Source organism: Echinops telfairi, unplaced genomic scaffold (assembly GCF_000313985.2).
Source record: "Echinops telfairi isolate 266 unplaced genomic scaffold, ASM31398v2 ScPeMD7_7475;HRSCAF=8513, whole genome shotgun sequence".
Taxonomy (NCBI): Eukaryota; Metazoa; Chordata; class Mammalia; order Afrosoricida; family Tenrecidae; genus Echinops; species Echinops telfairi.
The window spans coordinates 2,311,547-2,331,733 of NW_022111379.1; the positions used below are offsets into that span (position 1 = coordinate 2,311,547).

Sequence of the window (20,187 nt, forward strand, 5' to 3'; positions counted from 1 at the left end):
AGTAATGCGATAATTCAGCTTTCAGCCTTGACGAGGACTCTCTTTCTCCTCCCGCCTTTTGGCCCCTTGACTCTAAATCTGTGATCTACAAAGGGCTATAAAAATAACTAAATACTAGGATAGAGACGTGGAGGCTTTGAGATGCAGCAAGCAGTTTTTCTTCTTTTGTTGCTTTTCTCCGAGGAGGAAGTTTACTTGAACTAATGGCCACAAGAACCTAAAAATGGCTCCATGGAAGCGGCGGCGGCGCGCGTTATAGAGGATACCTGTGGAAAATGTTGGCTCATATGTCAGTGCGTGCCCAGGAAGCGTCCTTTATTTATTTTCGAGCGGCTATATAAAGAACGGCTACGCTTTGTTGCGCCAGCATGAGCCTTTTATTGGGCAGCCCGGAGTGGGCCGCAGCCAGGAGCGGGAGAGCCCCCCCCACTCCCCTCAAACAGGGCTCCCCTGCCGGCTCTCACATCTGGCGGCTTCCCTCCTGCCTGCGTGCAGGGAGTCAGCGGAGGGCATTGCTGAAGGAAGGCCCCTGAACCCACTGTGTGTGACCAGTCTGGTGGCTGTTGGCTGCGACAGATTGCATCACACATTGCTCAGAGGTGTCGCCTTCAAAAAACAAGGAAAAACCCCCAAAACCTGGACTCTTGAAAAGAATAATGCTTTTTGGGTGTGTGTGTTTTTAAAGGTCTGTTTTTCACGCTGTCACGGTGCAAAAATGCCAAAAGGCATTTTTTCCTTTAAAAATCACCTCTGGGCTAAGCCCAAGTGCTGGAGTAATGGATCTAGAAAGGTCTTGGTGAGGAGTTAGAAGGCTGGGAGCAGGCGCTGGCACTGGACTGTTTTCTCCTGCTTCCACACCCCCGCACCCCCCACCCCATCCCACCCCCACCCCTCAGTTGGAGGCGGATCCTGGTCTGCCTGGTCCCTCTGTGGGCACGGGAGGACCGAGGGAACACTGGAGTGTGTTCTGCTCCTCTTAAAAATCGTGTGCGTGGCCGTTTAACTCTTTCCAAACAGGCTCTCAGCACAGATCACCTGGGGAGCAGGGCTGGAGAAAGAGCCCAGTGACGTGGCAAAACAAAACAAGAGCTCAGGGGTCCTCAAACTTCCGCCCGTGGGCCACGTGCGCCCGCCGAGGACATTTATCTGGCCTGCTGGGTGTTTTTGCCCCGTTTTGTTTTTTACTTCAAAATAGGATATGTGCAGTGTGCATAGGAATTTGTTCATAGTTTTTTTTTTTTAACTATAGTCCGGCCCTCCCACGGTCTGAGGGACAGTTAACTGGCCCCCTTTGTAAAAAGTCTGAGGACCCTGCTCTAGAGTCTGGCAGGCTTGGGTGTGAAATCTGCTTGTTACTCTCGATGTGGCCCCTGTGAGTGCATGTCTCTCGGTGTTCCCCGTCTGTGAAGTGGGCACAGGACCTCCACCCCGCGTCAAATCAGCCTGGAGGACATCAGAGAGGCCAAGCACTTGGCCACTGTCCGTAGCTCATAGTACACAATAAGTGTTCAGTAAACACCCACTTGGCCCTCTGAGGAGGGGATTGGATTGACAGTATCACATGAGTGCAGCCCAGGACACCCTCTCCGCCACACTCTCTGAGCCCTTTGTTGGAAGCACCTCAATTTATGGCGTGAAAGGCGCTGCCTTCAGCACAGGCACCTAGAGTGCACAGTGCCACTTGCTGAGTTAGGGCCGGGCAGGCTCTTGAGCGCCAAACAATACATGTTCTTGGGTGGCATTGCCCTCCCTCCCTCCCTTCTCTGCCGTCACTCTCACAATTGTTTGGTGGACTGAAAGTAATAATCCTGAAAACAAACGGATGAATCAGTGCTCCTGGGGCAGGGGATGGGTACGATCCCAAAGAAGAAATGCCATGACTCAGGGGGCTTGTCACCGATAGCCGGGTACTCTCTGTGCATGGGTGTGCATGATTACAGCTGGTTGTGTGTGTGTGTGTTCACTGTTGGAAGGCAGTCTGGCTCTCCCTGAAGTCCCCCATCCCCTTAGTTGGCTTGGACGTCAGTGAAAATGATTATCTCCGGAAATCCAAGGATCTGGAATGAGTTGGACCTGAGTAAGGAACCCACACCTAAGGAGCCCTCGTTTGGCCTTTTCTGGTTGTGCTACTAATCCTGAGGCAAGGAGTAGAGGGCCAAGAGATGGGCCATCTAGAGGGTGAACCTCCTTCCTACCATGCTCTAGGAACCGGAAAGATAGTTACCATGACCTCAGGGGGCGCACAGGCTAGTAAAGAGCCAACAGGGGTCACCTTGGGAGCCCCTAGGGGAGCAGCTTCCGCCCAAGGAGTGAGAGGCTTGTTTAGTGCTGGAGGGGAGCCTGCAGGCTGGAGAGGGGCGGGGCTGCCTGTCGGACAGGCCAGACATTGTATGGGCAGCATGAGGCCCAGGAAGGCAGGGCCGTTCAGGGTAGCCAGAGTGTGGCAGTGTCCAACAGATTTGTAAGTAGGGAGTGCCATGGGTAGAGACACCCTTCCGTTTGTAGTTCACGTCCTCCTCCCCCACCCCCACGTGGCTGGTAGCGGCAGGCCTCCGCCTGAGTCTTCCAGGCCAGAGCCGTAATGCCTTATACCACCCTGTGAACAGCTTCAGGCAATGTCTGGACCTGGGCGGAGGGGGTGTTTTGCCTCCCTGGGGAGGGCCCTGGGAGCTCCATTGTCCGGTAATTAGCCAGTGAATCAGGTAAGCCAGCCTCTTGGCGCAGACTCCGGAAAAGGAACTGGGGCTCCTTGGGCTCTCTGTAGGTACCCGCCTCCCGAGCAGAGGCCTGGGGTCAGAGCTCGGCATCTCTTTGGCCCTCAGCATGGAATGTCTTTGGTCATTTGCTTATTGATGCTTATCTAGGTCAGGCTTTCCCATTGCAGACCACACGGCATTGGAGAGAGCACCAAAACTCTGCAGTCTCCTGGGGTGACAGAAGCAGGCACCGCCAAATGAACCACAAATCCGGGGAGCCCCACGATGTCAGCCTAGACCTGTGCTCTGGGAGGTTGCCGAGGGCTGTTGTTTTGTTTCCTCCATAAGCAGATTGCCAGGCCTTTCTCCCTTGACACCTCTGGATGGTGTAAATCTCCACCCATCCAGTCAGCAGCCCGGCACGTTAACTTTTGGCCCTGCACACAGTGACTGTAATAGAGGCATGCGGAAAAACAGACTGTATTCCTTAATAAGGGAGTAAAAGAGTTGGTTTAAATCCCTCTTCTCTATTTTATTACTAATATCAAACACAAACTGTGCTGGCCATTCAGCGAATGGGCACCATTTATTATCTTTTCAGGGTTTTTGTTGTTGTTAATTTAGGTTTATATTTAAAGGACAACGCTTTCCCTTCAGGTAGCTTTTTAAAAGGTAGACCCTTTTTCTGTTCTCGTACTGCTTGGAAACGCTGAGAGGCCAAGTGCTGCAAGTGAGATGCGGGGGGCGGGGGGGGCGGGGTTCCTGGGGTGCAGAGCTTGGGCTCCAGCGACCTGGGCCCAAGCAGCTGTTCCAGCTTGGGGCAAGTGAGCGATTTCTCTGAGCTTGCTTTTCCTCACCAGTGAAATGGGAATCACAGGACCTCCCTCTGCAGGATTACCGGGGCTTTTCCTGTACACAAGTTGTTGTGCGTTAAAAGCATCTCACACTGTCGAAAATCACGCCCTGCCGGATCTTCTTCACGACACCTGACTCCACCATATTGCTAAAAAGCCACTTGGGGCTGAGGTGGAGTTCAGGCTTCCAGATGCACATGCCGGTTTTCACACAGACCTTAGAGAAAGGCTGGTGGCACAGTGATGAAAGTGCTCAGTGGAGAACCCGAAGGTTGGCAGTTCGAACACACCGGTGCTCCATGGGAGGAAGATGTCGCAGTCGGCTCCTGTGAAGAGTCATAAAAGTCCAAAACAAAAACAAACTCGCTGCCACAGAGCCAAGTCCCCTCCACAGTGACCCTGTAGGTTAGGGTAGAACTGCCCCTGTGGGATTCCAAGACTGTAACTCTCTTTGGGAGGAGAGAGTCTCCTTTTCCTCCCTCAGAGAGGTTGGTGGTTTTGAACTGCTGACCTTGTGGTTAGCAGCCCAATGTGAAACCGCTGTGCCACCAGGACTCCGCTCTGTACTGGTGGTGGTAGTTGTTAGGGATTGTCGAGTGGACTCCAGCTAATCGTGACTCTGTACAACAGAATCAACAGAATGAAATAGTGCCAGTCTTACCTCCTCCTCCCACTGGCTCTCATGTTTGAACCTGTAATGTCGTCTGTAGAGAGGTTCTTCTCATCGCAGAAGGTCACCAGGAGCAGTGGGTTTAGTTGGGTTGTTTTGATGAGCTCAAGTTCTTGCCTCCCGAGAACCTCCAAATGCCCTTGGTGCTGCACCCTAGAAGTCAAGGGATGCTTGAGTCATTGGGGCTGACCTTTGGCAGGTCACCAAACCCCACTCACCAGGGGTGGTCCTGGTACCTGCCATGCACTCCGACTGTCGACACCACCATCACCACCTTCTGCTGTCCGATTAACGCCAACTCATGGCGACCCATGTGTGCTCCTTAGTTTTTTCAACAGGCCAAGTTTGGGGAGTAGATTACTAGGCTTTTCCTCCCAGGGACCTCTCCTCTGGAGGCTCGGGAAATGCCAACCCTTCTGTTAGCCGCCAAGCACGGTAAGCATTTGTGCTACCCAACCAGGCACACGAGTGGCCAGCTCGCTTACTTACCTTCCCTGGTGAGAGGACGCTGAGCGGGCACCAGGTATCCGCCTTCACAGAGCAGGCTGCCACTTCAAGGGCCAGCAGCAAGTCTCTGCCAGCTGCCCTCTGCTTCGTGGCCCTGATCGGTTCTAACGGAAGTCCCAAAGATACGACTGGCTGAGAGTCGTGGAGAGTTTTGTGGGCAAGCTTTCCTGCGGAGGAATTTTGGAAGGAATTAAAAATAACAGCGAGCCTGCCTTTTGTTTCTCTTTGGTTGTGGTAGATAAATGGAATGTGCCAGGGCCGCGGTGGAACACGTGGCCTTACATAACTCTCTGCTGCCCACAGAAGAACCCAGCAGGGAGCAGGTAGGGACTTTGCATGGTCTAGCTCAGTGGAACGCTCTCAGGATTTGTTTGTGCGCCATCCAGGCATCGTTCTTCTCTCATCCCACATGATGTATTGGGTGGGCGTCTGGAGAAGGGCTTCGATGCTTGAAACGCTGCGGCCACACTGTCACCGTGGACCAGGGCGTGGCCAAGATGCCCTAGTGACAATGAAGTCTGCAGGCAGGGAGGCTTCAAGAATCAGTAAGGCTCAGGAGCCTGCCATCCTCGGCCTAATGAATCTTTGCCCTCACATTTGCCCTGCCTCATGGTCCAAAGAGGACCCCAGTTGCCCCAGTTAGTGCTACCTCCTTCCCACCAATGCATCCAGGCACTAAGAAGGGCCATTTCTCCTTGGGGGGGTCTCTGTGGGACAAAAACCGTTCCCAGATGCCTCCTGATGTCTCTCTAACCACTGATGTGTCATGGGCAGAGACCACGGATTTTAATAGGAAACCCAGGCCGTTTCTTTGACTTGTTACGGTAGTTTGTGCTGGGCTATAATTAGTCAAGTTTAGTCCCTACCTTTCTGATGGCCGTTTGCTTCCCTGAGCCTGATCCCTGGTGGATTTCTGAGGAGGTGACCGTAAACCAGTCAGAGGCCAGTTCCTGCCCTGGTGGAGTTTCTAGTCCAGGTGGAGAGACAATTATGGCATCGTACCGGGAGCATCTAGGGGGCCAGTGTAGCAGCCTTCTGTACAGGAAGCATCTCGGGGCCCAGTGTAGCAGCCTTCTGCCGGGCAGCCGTTTTAGAAGAGGCTTGCCTTTGGGCTCAGTGAGACAGATGGGAGTGAGGTCCACGGGGTGGGGGGTGGGGAGGCCTGTCAGGCCTGTGAGTGCCCTGCCTTAGGCCAGTAGACTGGGTGACCAGTTCTCAACTTCTGCCTCCCTCCCTCCCTCCCTCCCCCAGTCCTGTTTCCCTCCTGGCAGAGGGATGATAAAAGACTTGTCCTTGCGTGTGGTGGCAGGCAGGGGGCCCTGCTGAAAGCCTCCTTCCCTGCGGGGACATTTTCTGAAGGGTCTGGTGGTCTTCAAGCTTCAGACCATGGGCATTTTAACTGCCTGGGTGGTGTCTTTGGCGCGTCTCGCTCCTTTTGAATCTGCTGGAAACTTTCTCTGGAAGCCTCTAGTGAAGAAGCCTGAAGTCTACAAATGTTCAGTGGTTCAGAACACAATGCTGGCCGATGTATACGGACTTCTTAGTTTGGTTTGCTGATGGAACTTTCTGTAGACCTGGGATACCCTGGAATCTTCCTGTCCCAACAGCTAATGACCTGGCTGCAGGTCCACACAGGCATTTTGATTCCAAGTCAGCGTAAACAGCCTCCTGTTTTCATTTTGCTATTGATCCAGGAGCTGGGGGAACTTGCTTCCCCAGGGGCCATTTCAGGAGGTGGGCACTGAATATGTCTGAGCTTTGCCTGTTTGTTTGGCACCCCCTGGTTGAAAGAGTTGTAGCCTGTGCTTTGATTTTTTTTTTTTTAGTCTATCACCACCCCTGATAGGGGGAGAGGATTTGCTGCCCCACACCTGGCAGTCCTGCCTGCTCTGTGGCCCAGCCCAGAGAGCGCTGGGCCTGGAATCAGAGCAGCTAATTCCTTTGAAGTGTCTGGGGGTTTCAGGGGCAATGGCCAGGTAAGCCTGGGTGGGGAAACCCAGCTGAGTGGCCCCAGGGCCCAGCTGCTTCTGTTTCATCTGTTTCAGGGCTGACTGGGTGCAAGTTCCTGGCTCCAGGAGGGAGAGCTCGCCCGCCCGTGGGGAGGGAGAGGCCCAGGGGAGGGAGAGAAAGGCCCAGGTGATGGAGGGAGGCAGAGGGAAGTGGGTGGTGGGGGGGGGGAGGCCCAGAGGAGGGAGGGCAAGGTAGCCCAGGCTGCCCTTCCAGGGCCCTCCTGGCTGTGTGTCTCACGGGGCTGTGACCAATGGTCTCAGGCTTTACCGTGGCCCGTTTGTAAGCGTGCAGCGTGGTCGCTGTCCTGTCTCTCTGTGGGCTGCGCGGTGGCCTGTGGGGCACACGTGGGAAGCGGTTACCAGCAGGAGGAGGTTGAGGACACATCACTCACAAAGAGGCTTTGATTCCCGGAGCTGTGCAGATGTCACCTTCTGGCCACCGGGACTTTGCTTCAGGGACGAGAACGCTGAGTCAGCAGGTCCTGCTTCTCCTTTGCCTTCCTTGGGGGCTATTGAGGGGTGGCTTACGCACCCCCTCCCCCCAGCTCCAGCCATTCTCTGGACACCAATCCCTGGACACCTCCCAGCCCACCTCAGATTCCGCACCTAAAACCCAACGTGGGCCATTTCCTTTCTGCTCCTCTCCCTGCTCAACCCCGGGGAGCCACCACATCCTCATTACTGGGGCCACCAGGTTCAGGGAGGCTTTGACCCAGTGGATGAGCAGGCAGATGGACACAGGAAGGAACGAGTGTCCTTCTCCAGTGAGGCTGTGACAGAGGGGCAGCCCTATGACTTTGGGGAAATCAATCTGACTTCTCTGGAGCTCAATCTGCCCACCGCCACCACCCAAAACAATCCCACTTTCAGGGGCTCCACCTTCAGAGGCGGCCCCATTCCTTGGTGACTTTGCTGAATTCCATCATGGCCACCATTTAATCCATCAGATACTTGCTCTAAGGATCCCTTGTGGCTGTGGGCAGTGATGGCAAGGGACCCCTGAGGGTGCAAAGGGCTCGTTCACTCCATGCAGATTCGAGTCCACCCGGAGGTAACTAGGAAGAAAGGCCTGGTGAACCGCTTCAGGAAAACCCTGTGGAGCACCATGCTGCTCCAACACACCCGGGTCGCCATGGGTCAGCGTCCACTCAGTGGCAACTGGTTTGGGTGGGTGGGTGGTGGTGGCTGGCGGCACCAGTGCTGCCAGGGCCTGTGGCATCCTACTGCCATCAAGTTGATTCTGGCTCATGTCGCCCCGATAGAGGAGTCCTGAGGCTGTAAATCTCCAAGGGAGCAGGTAGCCTCAAATTTCTCCCTCTGTGGGGCTGGTGGGTGGGAACTGCCCACCTTGCAGTTAGCAGGCCACTGTTGATAGCGCCACCAGGGCCCTGTGGTAGGGGAGCCCTGACGGACTCAGCGGCTGTGCCAGGCTAGGGGAAGCCAGTGTACAGGCACACAGGAATCCTTTGGTGCAGCGCACAAGCTTCCAGGCACCAGCTGCATTCCAACTGTGTTGCCATAAAAATATGGGAAGGAAGGGAAGCGTGTTCACAGGTTGGCTGGAGAGTTTGAAACCAACAATCAACTCTCTCTTACCCCCCCCCCCAAGGAACCAGAATCCATTGCTGGCTTATGCAGGCCTGCCATGCACAGAGCCCCCTTTCAAAAACTGGGTTCAACCCTCCGTGCTAATGGCTTTTTCCACGAACCTGAGCCAGCCAGCACGAATATTCTTTGAGGACTCTGATCCAACCTGTGTGTTCAGGAATCCTGAAAGGGAAGCACCATCTTTGCCCTTGGATGCGTTAAGGCCCTTGAGGGGGCTGAGACGGTTCAAGATGAGGCAATGACAGGTGACATCTGAACACGGCAAAGCCCAAACCCATGGCTCTGGAGGCGGAGGCGGTGCCGACTCGTGCTGACACCATGTGTTCCAGAAGAGAGCAGCTCCCTCGGGCTTCCAAGGGCCGCGAGCTGGATGGGCGCAGACCACCAGGTCCTTCTTCCGGGGTGCGCTGCCCACACTGCTGCTGGGGGAAGTCTGGCCGCCTGCCTGAGGGGCACTGCTCGGGTGTGGGGACTAGGAATTGGGTCCTGACTTGGAGGGCACCATGGAAAGCGGTTTGGGTTGTCATGGTCACCATAGAGGGTCTTGTACCTTGGCTAATTCACCCCCACCCCCACCCTCACCCCCACCCCCACCCCTACCCCACCACGCCCAGACCAATTCAGTCTGAGTTTTTATAGGTGGGGCCCTGAGCACCTAGGCAGTTCCAGTGTGGAGCAGGGCTTTGAAAGGGCTTCATTTCTGGCCTGACCTCCTGCGGAGTTTGCCTTTCCCTCCCTGATAGAGGATAGAGAAGCTAGTTTAGCAAGATCCCTAGGTAATTCTTAGACAAAGAAACTCCCTGAGGAGCTTGATAAAATAGTCTGCTTCAGTGCACACTGCCGTGCACACCGGCGTCCTGAACTGGTTTGACAGCCTGGGGGGAAGCAAGGCTTGAGAATCCTGACTGTTAGAACCCTGGTGGCACAGTAGTTACACCTTGGGCTGCTAACTGCAAGGTCAGCAGTTCGAAACCACCAGCCGCTCCAGGAGAAAAAGATGAAGCGTTCCACTCTCGTGAAGAGTTACAGCCTCAGAAACTCACAGGGGCGGCTCTGCCTTGTCCTATGGCCCCCGCTTTGGTGTCGAGTCGGTGGTAGTGAGGAGTACTCACTGGTGGTACAAAGCTGCGGTGCCGTGTTACAGGTAACTTTTCTGTGGGGAAGCTAGTCCTGGCGGGTTTAAAACCAGACGAAAAGGCAAGCGCCCAGAAGGAAAACCGCCCTGGTCCCTGAGTGTGTGCATCGGGTGATCTCGGCGACCGAGGGTGCATTCTTGCCCTGAGGTCCGGAGCGCCACGGTTCTCCTCTCTGGGCTGGTGGTTTCCGGCATCTTTGAAGTAAGTAGTGGAGCCATCTGTAGTTGGTTATTCCTGCCCAGGGAACTCGGAGTACCGGGGCAGGGGTGGGGGACGGGACGGGCGGGGGCAGGAGTGAATCAAACAGGCCATTATGAACACCCACACGTTTTCTTCCTTTTTTCATGAAACTAAGAGGCCTCAGCCAAGGCCGACCCCCCATGGACGAGTCTACGGGCGGTGCGAGGGTGCGAGAGTGTCTGCTAGCCCCCGAGCTTTGCTGCCAAGTGTTGCCGCTACCTTTGATCAAGAGCATCTAAAGGCAGTTAGCTCCCGATGAAGGATGGGATGGCACCGCTGTTCCAGTCACAACACTGATGGACATGGCCAAACTCCATCGGGCAGCAAAGCTCGAAGGTCTCGTTGGGGGGGGGCAGGGCAGCTGTGCTTCTCCACGGGGAATGCAGACTGGAGGGGGCCCTCGCGGCGGAGCATCTACTCAAGTGGCTGCTAACTTTCCAGGGTGGAGGGTCAAACCCACCGGTGGGAGGAGACCAGGCCTGGAAATCTGCTGCTGTGAGGGTTACAGTTCCCCTCTGCTGGACAGGGCCACTGTGAGAGGTCATCGACTCCACAAGCACACAGCATGCAGAAGGGACACCCCAATCCCGTGTGCTGAGAACACCTGCTGACCTCTGATGTCAGGCACACCTGTCCTCGCTGGGAGTGGATGGGACTACCCTTTCCTCACAGCGAACATCGCAGTCCCCGTCACTGGTTACGCGTGCGGCTTCTAAATCCTCAAAAAGCTCGCGGGTTTTTCTTGCACTGTTGTTGTGAGGTCAGGTCCGACTGCTGCCGACCCTGTGTGCGGCCAAACCAACCACAGCCTGGCCCTGCGCTGGCCTCGGACGATTGCTGTTATGTTTGAGCCCATTGCCCTAGAGCTGGGTCAGTCCATCTCCGTCAGGGTCTTCCTCTTTTCCACTGCCCCGCTCTTCAGCCGCCCACGCTCGCTGCCACTGACCCGATGCTGACTCACGGCGATCCTGTAGGACAGGGCTAGTTTCCCAGAGGTAAACTCTTGCCTGGAGTAGAAAGCCCTGTCTTTCCCCCACAGAGTGGCTCGTGGTTTCAAACTGCTGACCCTGCAGTTAGCAGTCCAACTGGCAACCACTGTGCCAGCAGGGCTCCTGTGCCAATCACCGCACCCCCTCAGCACACCGCCATCGAGAATGGTGTGCACCCGTTCTGACGTACTGCCACACTTAGGCTCTTGTTCAGGTCCTTAAATTCTCCGAGCTGAGCCATCTGAGTAAAGGAAATATGTCATTTCTGATTAGGATCCACAGAAGGGATGTGCAGCGCTTTGAAAAACAACCAGGGCCGGGAGGCAGGTATAGGCTGCAGTTTCCCATGAAAACGAGTCTCAATCAAACGTGTGGAATGAAGTGAGGCTTTTAGAGCAGGGGAGGCTGTGTCCCGTCCTCTTCGTCCCCCCTAAGAGCGGAAAGTATCCTGAGGGTTTCATTAGGCGCGTGTGGGTGATCATCTTGGGCAGATGGATGGAGGGATGGTCAGAGGGAGGCCTGTACTGTGTGGTGGACCAGCACACCCACCAGCCGTTTATAATTAAGTGCATGTCTCCCCCTCTAACAGGAAGTCCGTTGTCCTTGGAAGCAGCCTGATGGGGGCACCCCATCGCTAACAGAAATAACTTTTGTCCTTGCCCCATGTCAAAATCCTTGGCTTTCCGGAGCAAATGTTCCCGCAGCCTTTTTCTTTCCCTGCAGGGGAGGGGGGTGGTCTTTGCTAGCTCCCTGCGTAGATGATTACCATCTGCCCACCTTAATTTCCTGTATAGTTTCAGTTGGCTAGTCTCTTCTCTCTGGACCCCAGGTACCATGTAATGTGCTTGCTCTTGGTGCCAGCAGCCCCTGGCACCCTCTCCGAGGGGAGCTGCATTTCAGGTATGGATGGGAGTGATTATCTGTCCAGCAGAAATTCAACTTTGTGCTGAGCTGAGACCTGGCTTTGTTAGGCCCAGGTGGTGGCCAAGGCTGTCATTTCTCTGTGGGTAATTATGCTAGGTTTCATGGTCATGAGCCGGGCATAATCGGGGCAGATAAGAAAGCCATATATAGAGCAAAGTACATATTTCTTAAGGTGGGCGGCAGAGGCATTATGGTGTGTGTGTGTGTGTGTGTGTGTGTGTGTGTGTGTGTGTGTGTGTACACGTGCACTTGCTTAAAAAAGACCTATGTTTTCTGGGCAGAACTGAAATTTCCAGTAAACATCTCCTCCCTTTTTACTTTGCTTTTTAATTTTGTGTTTATGGTCTCTCATGCTTTGAAATTGTTTTGCTGTTAATGCCAGCCCTGCCTAAAACAGGCAGAGCCAGCCAAACCCCTGGGAAGCTATGGTTTCAATCAGGGCTTCGAAACACTGGGCTCATTCCTGTTTGAAGCCCTGGCTGGAGAATTTACCTTTCCATCCCACATACCAAGATTCCCCAGGTGTATATCAGAACCACCTGGGGAGCTTGTTAAACTCTAGATTCTGATTTAGTTTACTTGGGGTCGAGGTATAGGTTTGAAGCCCAGGTTTAAATTCTAGTTCTTAAAACTACTGTGACCTAGTTCATCACCTTTCGCCGAGGAGGAGCCCCTACTGTCTGGGGCCATGCGCTCTGTACCCCTTGCCTGGTTTGAAGCATGGATTAGGTGTGGATGTTCTAGTTGCCTGGAGCCTCTGACCTGCAGGTGAGGCTTGTGTTAGTCAGGGTACTTTAGAGAAACAAATCCACAGAAACTCATGTGTAAGAGAGAGTTTTATATGAAGGTTAAGGGCGCAGCAAGAAAACATCCCAACCCGGGGCTGCCCAAGCCCACAAGTCCAACATTAACCCATTAACCCGTATGTCCAACACCAATCCACAAAGTCCTCCTCCATCTCACAAAACACACAACGATGCCGGCGGCAGGAGAAAAGCCGAGTCAGTGAATGTGTAAACGTCTCAGCGCTGGCAGGGGTTTCCACACGGATGCTCCAGCCCCCAGGGCTGCGTCGGGGCAGGTCCATGCGGCTTCTCCTCAGGGATGTCTTGCAGGAAGTGAGCCTTGCCACCTGAAGCTGGGAACTGGCTAAGGCAGCTGCACCCTGGTCCGGCCATCACAAAGCAAGAGACCTGTGAACTAGAAAGGTGAGGCTCACCGAGCCATGTATCCCTCCGCCCTTCAATTAACCCCACATGTGTTTATCTGCCAGGTTGGCCCAATTAACTAACTACCACAGGCTCCTCGGAGGTTGGGGCTTGCAGGTGGATGTACTTGGTTTCCATGGCGCTACACAGACCGGAAGACAGAGCTTCAGTGCTAATTCAGTATACTTGAGGTGAAGAGGCTGGTTCTCAGCAGGGGCTCACTCCAAAATGAACTGGCTCGATGCTTTCTGGTGGTCAGCATACTTGTCGAACTAAAAGGTTGGTGATTTGCGTCTACAAACAGCCATTGAAAACTCAAGGGAGCAGAATTCTACCTGAGGCATGGAATGCCCATGAGTTGGCAACTGCCGGGGACTGCCAGGGGCCAGGTAAGTGGAGGAGTCCTCTCCTGGTATTCTCGGTAGATGAAACATTTGGCCTTGGCTTTTCTTGTTGGCCCAAGGAGGGGCTGTGGGAAACAGCAAATGGAGAGGCAGGCTGCCTCTGAGGGGAGTGGGATGGGGGAGAAGTGGAAGGGTGAGAGTGGGGCGTGTGGGCAAGACAGAAGAAAAAACCCTAGCAGTGAGCCCACTGGGGCCTGTGTGGTCGGGGTGGGGGCCGTAGCAAAGGAGGCAGGGGTTGTGTTGTCCTCTTACGTTACCCCACTTTCAGTGCAGCGCTGTGCGGAAGGTTATTTCAGACACCCCCTCTGAACAGGAGCAGCTGCTCTGGGGGCACGGGGGAAGCAGCGCACGCCTGTCACACGTGGACGGGACAGGACTGACCTCATCCTTTTGGCAGGGCGCCCTTTCCCCAGACAGAGCGAGTGCTGTGGGCCCAGAGGGAGGGGCCCTCCCCCAGGGTTCCCAGAAAGCCACAAATAAAAGTGTTCCCGTATAGTCACGAGTGTGAGCCCAGCAGACAGCTTTGCTCTTACTAAAGTGGCTTGGGGGGGTCGGGGGTGAGTGGGGAGTGCCTGCTGTGTGCTGCGGGTTCTGAAGAAGCCAGACTGGGAGACCCTGGAGGGGTGAGAGGGACAGCCCGAGACCCAGACCTGTGCCCTACGCCCCCCCACCCCCACCCCCGCCCCCTCCTCAGTCGGCTCCTCCATCATCTTGTGAGCCTCTTGGCGATTTTTGCATGGCAGGGAAGTCAGCTGAGTTCCTCTGTGTATGTGGCCTTCATTCTGCACTGTCCGCCTCAGAGTGAACGAGAGCGGCTCCATCTTTGCAGCAGGCCGGGCAGGCCGTGGATTCCTGCCCCGTAGGTGGCATCGTTGTGGGGCTGAGGTTCGCGATGGCTCTTTTATAACCCTGTTGGGCCATCGGGCCGGTTCTAGCTCACAGTGACCCCATGCACACCGGGACAACACGCTGCTTAGAGCCCGTGGACCACCAGGTCAGCCCACCACCTGGAGAGTCTGCCTCTTTTCCGCGGCCCCTCCTCTTCGCCCCAAAATAGGTACACATGGCTGTGTGTGCGTGTGCTTTGCGTGTTACTGAGTGCCTTCAAGTGATTTTCAACTCACGGTGACCCACCTGGCAGTCTCTGGGCTTTTCTAGACTGTTGTTTGGTGGACGCAGATGGTCAGGCCTTTCTCCTTGGTAGCCCCTGCTCTGAGCAGCCTAGCCTCTGACCGTTGGACCACCAAGACTCCTTGAATTCTGGATCCTAAACCAAACCACTGTCATCAAGTCAATTCCGACTATGATGGCCGTGTTGAGGGTTTCCAAGACTTAAATCTTTACGGGAGCAGACAGCCTCATCTTTCTCCCAAGGAGCGGCTGGTGTGTTTGATCCTCCAACTTTGTGGTTAGAAGCCTAACGCTTACCCGACAGACCTCCTTTGTGCTCTTCAGACGCCTTAGAAAAACCCAGATCATTTTCAGCTGTCTGTCACCGGGAAGCAGAGACTTGCCACCACCTCTCCGGTGGATGGATTTTCCCATTTGCAAGGCAGGGTCCCAGATATGATTTCACTTTCCTCAGTGATAAGCTCTGGAAGTAGGTCCTAGTCTAGACACAGCTGGTCAGTGGGCATCACCCACTGGTGCAGGGAACGGGGAAAGGAGAGAGGAGTGGAGCGGTGGGGCAACCAGCCAGCCATCATTGCGCTGCACTGTCCTGGCCTACTTCCTCTGCACGACCTTCGCCAGAGGTCCAGCTTGTGCGTGTCATGCCCAGGAAAGCCCAGCCTCGGTGTGACCGAGGAAGAGGCACACCTGTGTCAAGGGCAGGTGGGTGGCCGGCTGCATGGGGGAATGGCTGGCTTCTAGTTAACCGCCTCTGGGTGGGGCTTCCAACTGCACATGGCTGGGTGGCTATGAGAGAAAGATGAGGCATTCTATGGCGGTGAAGATCATCTCGGGGGCAATTATTCTCCGTCCTAGAGGGTATCCGAGAGTTGGAACCAAGTGAGTGAGCTTTTTTGGACCTGGCAAGTCATCTAATCTGAACCTCTTCATTTGACAGATGGGGAAACTAAGTCCTGAGAGGGGATTGCCCAAGGCAGAGTTGGAGCTAGGGCCAGTCTCGCCTGATGTCATGCCTGAGTCTTTTGCTGTTTGCTTCTGTTTCACATGATTGGGGGGAGGGGGGTGTCGGGCTGTGGGCTACTTGTTAGACCACAGTCTAGCTACTGGCCATTTCCCCAGAGCAGGTGAAGTCACCCAGCACCCAGAGTCCGGGCTGGCCACTGCTCTGTCAGGAGAACTGGTGGAAAAGAGGGCAGGGCGGGGAGCAGGTGTACACCTTGCTGACAAAGCTGGGTGGAAAGAAACCCTTGTCAGTTGGGTCGTAGTTTTCCGAGGGTGCCTGATGGTGGGGTTCAAATGCTGACTATTCCTCGCAACGTTTTGGCAATTGGACCTAAAACCTCCTTCCCAGCCCCCCCAGTGCTTTTCTCCACGGCAGCCTCTCCCTCCTCCTCTCCCTGTACCCCTTTTCTCTAGCACTTTTAAGTAATTTTCGGCTTGGGTTGGAAAGTAACCGGTTATGACGGTAAGCTTCCCGGTCTGTTTTTTGCTGTGCTGTCAGGCTAAAATATTACAAACAGGCCACTGGACTGGGCTTGGTCTGAGGCCAAGCGCCTTCCCCACGTGAGCCTTTGGTTATCGGCCACAGCATTCAGTCCTGCGTTTAGTGGAGGGGATTGTTTATTTCAGGCGGTTAGCCTTCCAGCGTAGGAATCCAGGGTAATTTATTGTATCGTTCCCATCTGGTTTTGTGGAGTCTGCTCCTTTTGGTTTTAATTGTGCCCCTTGGGAGAGCAGAGACCTCCAAATGGTGGAAAAAGAAAACACCACCCCCGTTCCACCCTCTGAGCCCACCCTGACCCCCCAGGGGCAAGGTCCTGCGTCCGTGATGCTGGGTGGACGTGGCTGAACAAAGCGCCCCCTGCCCCCCCATTCTGTGAACATCCTGTCTCCTCTGAAGTAGGACGTGTTCGACGCCAGAGTCGGACCCAGAGGCCACGCTGCCTCCAGGGTAACAAAGGCTAGAGGTGGTTGGAGGTGCCCTGGCCTTCTCCGGTTGCTGGAGGTCCAGCTCTGTCGTGATTGAGTCCGTGACCCCTCTAGTAAGTGAGCCACTCCCCCGAGCACTTTGAGAGAAACTGCTGGTGGCGGTAGCCACCCTTGGTGTGTCCTGCATGAGGCTTTAGAGATGAGAGAACAGGCCTGGGTCTCTGACGGTTGTCATGGACCGACGCTCCTTATAACACTCAGCGTTGCTTTTTCCCCAAATCCTGTGTTTGGTATCCATTTGATATATTTATAAAAATCAAAACCAAACCCACTGCTGTCGAGACAGTTCCAACTCAGGATGACTGTCGAACAGAGTAGAATTGTCCTCTAGGGTTCCGAAGACTATCCGCTTTATAGGAGGAGACAGCTGCATCTTCCTCCTGGAGAGCGGCTGGTGGGTTTGAACCTCTGATCTTGTGGTTAGCAGCCCAACACTTAACCCACTGTGCCACCAGCGCTCCTCTTCATATGTCTAAAAAACCAAACCAGTTGATTCTGACACTTCGCCACCCTATGGGACAGAGTAGACTGTAATCTAGATGGGAGTAGAAAGCCTACTCTTTCTTCCACGGAGCAGCGGGTGGTTCTGAACTGCTGACCTCAACATTAGCTGCTTAGTGCAGGGCGTAACCTCCCACGCCTCAAGGTCACCCACCTGTTTATAGTTTGGATATATTTATAGTTAGTAATAGGCAAGACTCCTCTCACATTTTTTGGGAAAAGAAAAAGCTTCCATAATCTATTTTTCCTTGCTGCCTTCTAGAATGATCTGTTGAATAAATATTGTTGCGTAGTTGCAGTCAGGTGTACCTGTCAGGTTCTAACCAGGCAAACAAGTGCAGCAGCAATGAGTGGCGATAGAGGGCTTTCATATGGGGCCTTTAACACACCAGTGCCGAACAAGCTGATGAGCCAGACCTGCGCAGGTGAGGCAACCCAGCGCTTAGCAACAAGAAAGCACTGCCACCTTTAGACTTGGGGGCACCAAAGGAGAAGGTGGTGCTCCCTGAGCTCAGGGTGGGGGTCTCCAGTGGATGGCTCTAGAGCAGGTGCTGCTGCTTCTAGAAAGACCCACCGACCTAGGGAAGGCAAACCTGAGCAAACTCACTGCTGGCTCACAGTGACCCTGCAGGACTAGGCAGAACTGCCCCCGGGAGTTCCCAAGACTAAGGTGACCAGACGTCCCGCTTTTGGGAAAGAATGCTCAACAAGCTAGGGAACGGTCCATTTGGTCCATATAGACCAAATTTTTAATCAAGAACCACCACCCCCCCACCCTCTCCCCCGGTCAATGGTGTCCCACTTTAAATCTGGTCACCTTACCCAAAACCAACTCTTGATAGGAGTAGAAAGATATATACTCTGGCTTCTCTCCATTTCCCATGAGTGCCTGCTGTTGTCTGACTTGGGACCGGCCAAGCCAGGGGACATCCCTGTGGAGCACAGGAAGGTGCAGAGGGAATCCAAGCTCACAGGACCCAGAGCAGCAGAAGGTGCGAGTCTGCTGTTTTCACAGGGTGTCTGTTTCCCGTGGTCTTCATCGTGATCCCTGGTCTTCCATCAGGTGGATGTACAGTAATCGCACTGTCCTTGACTGCTGGGCGAGCGCTTCCAATTAGTATCAGCCAGCAGTTTCAAGGTGTGATCAGCAGCAGCGTTGTGAAACTTGCTAGAAATGCATGATCTCAGGCCCACCCCAGACCTCTTGCAGTAGAACACCCCATCCCCTCCTCGCCCAAGGTGGGGCCCAGCAGTCTCGTTTGAACAAAGACCTCCAGGGGATCTGGATGAGCACTGAGGTCTGAGCACCTGTGTTGTCGTAGGCGATGCTGCTGTGCCGTGTTGGAGCGGGGCGAGGGCTCCCGGGATGCTGGTGCTCAGGGTCTTCGTCCTTTGTGCCACTCTTGCTGGAGTGCCCCAGGGCAGGGTGCTGTGGCTGAAAAGAAACATGCGGAGACTGCTCACCCCTCAGGTCGTCTCAGGAGACTGCTCACCCCTCAGGTCGTCTCAGGAGACTGCTCACCCCTCAGGTCCGTCTCACTGGGGCTTTGTCCTCATCACTCCAGGCTCATTCCTCTCTGGTAGCACAGTTGTGAGCCTCGGACGGTGGGAAGGACTTGGAGGGATAGCAGCAGGCTTTGGGTGATTGAGCACCTGGGAGGTGTGGGCTCAGTCAGCTTTCGCACGTGCTGCCTGCCGGCAGGAATACCAAGGAACTGAGACCAACAGCCAAGCGTTCGCTTCTCATCGTCTTGGTCCCTGGTGCTCACCTGACCCTGTGATTACCATTCTGTTTGGTACTCGTCTGTGGTTGACTTTGGGGGCAGTGGGAAGAACCTTGGTCTTAGAACCAAGACCCGCAGCTTCCCAGGCTGGCTGTGTATGTCTGTCCCAAACCCTTAACCCTTCTGAGCCACCAGTCTCTTCTTGACAAAGCCTGTACCTTGCCTCCCTCTCTGAACCATCGTGCCAGTCAGATGGGACCATGGAAACCTCAGCCCCCGTGACTGTAAGAAAGCTTTTAGGGCTCATGTTTCCACCGGAGCCCAGCTCACCCGGGCCTCCTCTGTGAGGAGATACATACTCTACCTTTTCCATTTTTCTGGCCCTCCATTTCTCCACCCGCCCCACCAACCAACCCACTTGCTGAGGGTGACTGTTGCCTTGGCCACGGAGTCTAGGCTGACTCGTAGCATCACCACGTGGGTCACAGTCGCTCCCCAGGCTTTTCAGATGGCCGACTCCGCACAGCTCTGGGTGGACTTGACCCTCTGACCTTTGGGTGTCCGCAGCCGAGCCTGTTAACCATTTGCACCACCCTCTCAGCCCCTTTTTTGCTGATGGTAGGGATGGCGGAGTCAGCCATCCTAACAGCTAACATCCTAACCTCTACCTACACAGAAGGTAGCTCGCCAGAGCCCGCACACACGTTTCTGTTCTTCATTCTCCCCTTCATCCCCCCAAGAAGGGAGTCTTCCCCTGACCCTGCGGGCGGACGGAGGCCCAGGGGAGATGCAGGCTGCCTCTAGGCACACTGCTGGTGCTGACTTGCTGTGACGCGTGCGTCTGCCTGCACACAGTGTGGGTGGAATCAGTCACTGGGGACTCTCGGGGACACGGAATACCTGCAAGAAGCAAAAGGTAAGGCAGGTGGCTCTGACTCGCATACCTCCCTCCTCTGAAGGAGATCTCGGAGCAGAGCGAGAAGACTAAATGCACCGCTTCTCGTCTCGAGACCTTTTGGACGTTCACGGAGGCCCCTCCCTCATCTCACATGATGCCTCCCCACGCCATGCGGGAGGACCCTCAGGCTCAGAGAAGCCAGATGGTTTCCCCACGAGGGACTAGCACCCAGGCTGCTCCTGTGCCCTTACACCAGACGCTCCGCAGCTCTTTCCCAGTGCTCCTGGGCGGGATCTCCGTGGGGGAAGGCAGTGGGCTCACGAGGGGCCTCTGTGGGGTGGTCTGGGGGGGGGCCGAGTCCCGAGAGGTCAGCTGAGCCCGTTGGGGCTGTCTCTTCTGAGGTGTGGGCAGGTCAGAAGACATTATCCTCCAGGGGGGTCATCAGGCACCCCCTACTCCCACTGCCCACCCCCACCCCCGCTGCTCCTGGGTGAGGTCCAGGGTGTTTCCCGGCCCCTTTCAAAGGCAGAGTCAGCATAAAGGGATCATTTTTCAAGCTCTGCTCAAAATCGCTTCCCCGGGGAGAAGGCTGTGGCAGGGCGGGGTGGAATGTGATAACAGGGGACTTGGGCCTGCTCAGGCAGGTCCTAAAGACTTTATGTAACTGTCGGAGGCAGGGCCTGAGCTTTTAACTTAATA

The 20,187-nt window shown here is 54.9% G+C and overlaps 1 protein-coding gene and 1 long non-coding RNA gene across 2 annotated transcripts in view; one reads left to right on the forward strand and one right to left on the reverse strand.

Moving 5' to 3' along the window:
- The window catches only part of SMAD3 (SMAD family member 3), a gene marked incomplete at its 5' end in the record, with an annotated part of 138,121 nt that overhangs the window by 9,699 nt on the left and 108,235 nt on the right, over positions 1-20,187 (forward strand). The gene's annotated exons all lie outside the window — the stretch shown is intronic.
- On the reverse strand, positions 3,516-4,789 carry LOC123521187. Its single transcript, XR_006679660.1, has 3 exons — positions 4,710-4,789; positions 4,212-4,373; positions 3,516-3,876 (listed from the first exon to the last, which is right to left on the reverse strand). It is a non-coding gene; the product is annotated as an uncharacterized LOC123521187 (long non-coding RNA).